Source organism: Siniperca chuatsi, linkage group LG18 (assembly GCF_020085105.1).
Source record: "Siniperca chuatsi isolate FFG_IHB_CAS linkage group LG18, ASM2008510v1, whole genome shotgun sequence".
Lineage (NCBI taxonomy): Eukaryota > Metazoa > Chordata > Actinopteri > Centrarchiformes > Sinipercidae > Siniperca > Siniperca chuatsi.
The window spans coordinates 24,571,489-24,575,674 of NC_058059.1; the positions used below are offsets into that span (position 1 = coordinate 24,571,489).

The 4,186-nt window shown below is 43.2% G+C and overlaps 1 pseudogene; it reads left to right on the plus strand.

The window, feature by feature from the left end:
- LOC122866017 lies at positions 1-2,558 on the plus strand (annotated as a pseudogene).
- The last annotated feature ends 1,628 nt before the right edge of the window (positions 2,559-4,186 follow it).

A 4,186-nucleotide genomic window follows, 5' to 3' on the forward strand; every position in this document is an offset into this window, starting at 1 on the left:
ATGGTGTCAGTCTCCATCACGGACCTCAGGAGATCAGCTTCGAGGTCCCCAGCTCCGCACCTGTCCAGCCCCCGAGCCGTCCGCCCAAGGTCCCCAGCTCCGCACCTGTCCAGCCCCCGAGCCGTCCGCCCAAGGTCCCCAGCGCCGCACCTGTCCAGCCCCCGGGCCATCTGTCCCTAGTCTCCCACCTGGCCCTTGAATCCCTCCTCTGAACCCCCTCCGCCCACCCGGGATCCCTCCTCCGAACCCCCTCCAGCCACCCGGCTTGATTTGGACTGTTGTGAACTTGTTTCAGAAGGGAACGTCCCCTGTCTTTGACTCGTTTTGTTTGGGACGTCTGGGGGCCGTCCCTTGAGGGGGGGGGGTACTGTGGTAGTTTAGGTGTTATCACTTCCTGTTTTTTTTTGGTAGTATTCTTCTTCCCTTGTGCGTCTTGTGTTTTTACTTCCTGTCTGTGTTTTCCCTAATCAGACCTGGTCTGATTAGGAGAGACGGCATTCATCCCGCTTTGGATGGAGCAACTCTCATTTAGATATTTAGAATATTCATGTGGACGTTGAAAATGATAGCCTTAGTACTGCGGTTATCTCATTATTAGATTCAATTGGCTTTTGTCAGTGTACATAAACCCACTCACTGTTTTAACCACACCCTTGACCTTGTTCTGGAATATGGCATTGAAACTGAACATTTAAGTCTTTCCACAGAATCTTTCTTTATCGGACCATTATTTATTAATATTTGAACTCCTATTACTGGACTACACGCCATTAGGCAAAAACTTCTACATTAGATGTCTTTGTGATAGTGCTGTAGCTAAATTTAAGGATAGCGATCCCATCTCCATTTAATTCGGTGCTATGTCTCAATATAACAAAGGACTCCTCCCTATGCTAATTTCAGCCCCTCCCAGATTGACTAGCTTGTTAATGCTGCAGCCTCACTGTGAAGGACATTGATTCTATCGGCCCTCTAAAAAAGAAGATAATAAAACAAAGAAGGTTAGATCCATGTTATAACCCGCAAACATCGCGAAAACATGAAAGGAAATGGTGTTCCAACAACCTGAAAGAATCTTGCTTAATCTGGCAAGATAGTCCTAAAACATGTAGGAAAGCCCTCTGTAATGCCAGAAAAGACTACTACTCCTCATTGGTAGAGGAAAATAAAAACAACCCCAGGTTTCTTTTCAGCACTGTAGCCAGGTTGACAGAGAATCACAGCTCTATTGAGACATGTATTCCTTTAGCCCTCAATAGTAACGACGTCATGAGTTTCAATGATAAAATTTAATTTATTAGAGACAAAATTCAGAGAGAGAATCTTAAAACAGCTGCAATTAAGCCTACTCCTGATCCAGGGGTTTTAGCCAACTATAGACCTATATCTAGCCTTCCCTTTCTCTCTAAGATCCTTGTGAAAGCAATAACCAATCAGTGACTCTCTAAATAGCAATAGTTTATTTGAGGATTTTCAGTCAGGACTTAGAGTGAATCATAGCACAGATGGCGCTGGTGAAAATTACAAATGACGTTCTAATTGCATTGGACAATGGACTTGTCTCTGTACTTGTCTTGTTAGATCTTAGTGCTGCTTTCGACACCATTGACCTTCACATCCTATTACAGAGACTGGAACATTCAATTGGCATTAAAGGAACTGTACTAAACTGGTTTAAATCCTATCAGATCGATCTCTGTTTGTACATGTTAATGGTGAACCCTCCATGCATGCAAAAGTTAGTCACGGAGTTCCACAAGGCTCTGTGCTTAGACCGATTCTATTCACCTTATATATGCTTCCTCTAGGCAATATTATTAGGAAACACTCCATAAACTTTCATTGTTATGCGAATGATACTCACGTTATTGTACTTGGCCCCAAACAACTCCGAGACATGTCTAAAGATATAGTTACTCTAGATGGCATTGCCCTGGCCTCTAGCACCACTGTAAGGAACCTCTGAGTTATCTTTGATCAGGATTTATCCTTTAAATCCCACATGAAACAAACTTCAAGGACTGCCTTTTTTCACCCACACAGCATTGCAAAAATCAGGCACATCATGTCTCAAAATAATGCCGAAAAACTGGTCCATGCATCTGTTACTTCTAGGCTGGATTTTTGCAATTTCTTATTATCAGGCTGCCCAAATAAGTCCCTTAAGACTCTCCAGTTGATCCAGAATGCTGCGGCATGTGAACTGACAAGAACTAGGAAAATAGATCGTATTTCTCCAATCTTAGCTTCTCTGTACTGGCTGCCTGTAAAATCCAGAAGAGAATTTAAAATTCTTCTCCTCACCTACAAAGCTCTTAATGTTCTGGCACCATCGTATCTTAAAGAGCTCATATTACCCAACTAGAACACTGCGCTCCCAGAATGCAGGGTTACTTATGGTTCCTGGAGTCTCCGAAATTAGAATGGGAGCCAAAGCCTTCAGCTATCAAGCTCCTCTCCTATGGAATCACATCCCAATGTGGGTTTGGGAGGCAGACACCATCTCCACATTTATGAGTAGGCTTAAGACTTTCCTCTTTGATAAAGATTATAGTTAGGGCTGGCTTGGGTGAATCCTCAACCATCCCGTAGTTATGCTTCTATAGGCCTAGACTGCCGGGAGATTTCCCATGATGCACTGGGCTCCTCTCTCCTCCTCTCCATCTCCATCTGTATGCATTTTTATCCCATTATTGCAAGTCGACATCTTCTCTCTCCCATAGTTTTGTGCTTTCTCGTCTCTCTCCTCCTGTCGCTTTCAGCAGGTATTTTACCTCCGGAGCTGCAGAGACTGGATCTGTGGTTGTGGGCCACCTGCTGCCCTCGTGTTCCTGCTCCACAGCTGCTACTACAGTTGTTGTTGTTGTTGTTATTGGTTTTGTTAGCATTATTAGTACTTTATTAATATTTCCACTACTATTACATTATTACTATTAAAATTTGTGTGTGTGTAAATATTATATGGTCTAGACCTGCTCTATAGGATAAGTGCAATGAGAACTTTTGTTATGAATTACAAATAAAATTTAATTGAAGAGTAGCACAAACTACATTCTCTAAAGTAACCATACAGTCTAATCAACATCTCTCAAAAAACAGTGGCAACAAAAACTGAACACTGTAATTTTAATTACAACCACTGGACTGTTGTATTAGACTGCATTATATTTATTGAGGTGGACATAATAAACTGGACAATGAACTTATGTTCATGCATTGAAAAGCATGTAGAGTTACATGTATGTTTAAAGAGAGCCTGGAAGAACAGGAATGTTGGCAGGTATCTGTTTAATGCCAGATATGAAAACAAACATGCAAAACAAAATTGTTTTATATGTTTGTTGTGCTTATAATTGAGACAGCGACTGACCTGAAAGATAAGATGATGGCGAGAATGAATGCAAGGCAACCCAGACGCCAATTACAACGGCTAAGTGAAGTACCATCAAAATGTGAATGCAGCATTGAGTGCTACCACAACCTTCACTGAAACCAATGAGCTGATATACACCTCAGCAGCAGTGATCCTCGACCTCCACCATGGAAACGAAGGCTGGAGGCTAAAATCAAGAATGCACAGAGAGAAGTGAGCCAACTGACATAGGCTTGGTTGTCCAGTTTTGTACCAAGAGGTACAAAACTGCCAAACAAAGGCTCCAAGCCTTGGCCAGGTATGGAAAAACTGACAGGATCCGCACCTACTGGCTAAAGAAGCTCACTGCTCTCCACGAGCACCTCGCAGCACAAATGAGACTTCATTGCAAACTCGATGAGGATGTGGAAAACCAATGTCAATGGCAAGCCCAAGTATCCATCAAATGTGGCATATACCAAGGAGACGATCTGTCCCCACTGCTGTTCTGCATAGGTCTGAACCCCCTCAGCCAAATAATCAACAAGACTCAGGAATAGGGCCACCATCAGTCACCTCCTCTACATGGATGACATCAAGCTATATGCTAAGAGCGAGCGGGACATTGACTCACTGATCCACACCACCAGGATCTACAGCTCTGACATTGGGATGTCATTCGGGCTTGAGAAGTGCAGTCGAATGGTGACAAAGAGAGGGAAGGTAGTCCACACAGAAGGGGGTCTCACTCCCAGAAGGAACAATAGCAGAGGATAGTTACAAGTACCTTGGAATACCACAGGCAAATAGCAACCTCAAAGAGGTAACAAGGAA